This window comes from Prionailurus viverrinus, chromosome A2, assembly GCF_022837055.1.
Source record: "Prionailurus viverrinus isolate Anna chromosome A2, UM_Priviv_1.0, whole genome shotgun sequence".
NCBI lineage: Eukaryota > Metazoa > Chordata > Mammalia > Carnivora > Felidae > Prionailurus > Prionailurus viverrinus.
In genome coordinates this window covers 96334465-96335815 of record NC_062562.1, presented here as the reverse complement: position 1 = coordinate 96335815, position 1351 = coordinate 96334465, and the positions used below count along the sequence as shown (strand labels likewise).

General features: G+C 36.5%; 1 pseudogene; it reads left to right on the top strand.

Annotated features, from left to right (window-relative positions):
* On the top strand, positions 1 to 484 carry LOC125161244 (60S ribosomal protein L21-like; annotated as a pseudogene).
* The last annotated feature ends 867 nt before the right edge of the window (positions 485 to 1351 follow it).

Here is a 1351-nt window from a genome sequence, read left to right as displayed (position 1 = left end):
AAAATGACCAACACAAAGGGAAAGAGGAGAGGCACCCGCTATATGTTCTCCAGACCCTTTCAGAAAACACGAGTGGTTCCTTTGGCCACATACATGCCTATCTACAAGAAAAGTGATATTGTAGACATCAGGGGAATGGCACTATTCAAAAAGGAACGCCCCAGAAATGTTACCATGGCAAAACTGCAAGAGGCTACAGTGTTACCCAGCATGCTGTTGGCATTGTTGTAAACAGACAAGTTAAAGGCAAGATTCTTGCCAAGAGAATTAATGTACATATTGAGCATAGTAGCACTCAAAGAGCCAAGAGAGCTTCCCGAAGTGTGTGAAGGAAAATGATCAGAAAAAGAAGGAAGCCCAAGAGAAAGGTACTTGGGTTCAACTGAAGTAACAGCCTGCACCACCCAGAGAAGCACAATTTGTGAGAACCAACGGAAAGGAGCCTGAGCTGCTGGAACCCATTCCCTATGAATTCATAGCATGATAATTAAAAAAAAAAAAAAAAAAGAGACCTCAAGACTATAAATAGATAGATGATAGGTAGATAGATAATAAAGTGAATGGCTATTTGGTTTTCGTGGTTCAAAATCTTTTTAAAAATGTATCTTTTTTATATTTTTTGCAGTGAGAAATACACCTGTTTAAAGCACAAGATGATCATGTTTACTGGTCACTGTTTTCTCTCTGTGTAAGTAAAATTACATCCAGAACTGACATGGTGAGAGAGGAATCAGAAAGGGGGTTTGATTAGTTGAGCAAAATTTTAATAAAATAAATCAGAAAAGAAGGCTATATGGTGAAAAATATGCCCCCCCAACACTTCAACTCACTAATACTATTATAAAGTAACCAGCAGTAAGAGTTTAGTGTGTAAACTTTCCAGAAATTTTCCTGGACATATTTAAGCATATATATGTAATAAGTTAAACCATATGATTGCCATTCATATAGGTTAGAAATTGCTAAATATCAACAATTTCATATGGTTCAACCAATATATCCTCTTGTTAATGCACGTGCTCTCATATTCTATATACTCTTTTAAAATTTTCTCTCTTAATAATGTATCATGGCTATTTTTCCATATCAATACATACAGCTGTACATCACTTTCTAAATACCTGGGTAGTTTGCCATTGCATGGATGTACCATACTTTATTTTACCAGTTCCTTTGTAATGGATATTTACCTTGGTTCCTGTCTTTTCCTGTCTTTTCCAATTAAGATAGTTGGATAATCACATGGCTATGTCTTCAAACATGAAAGCTCCATGCTTCCATCTCAAGTCTAGGGATATGCCCACTCAAACAACGAACGCTTGCATTTTGTGGATTGGGTTTCTGTGTCTCT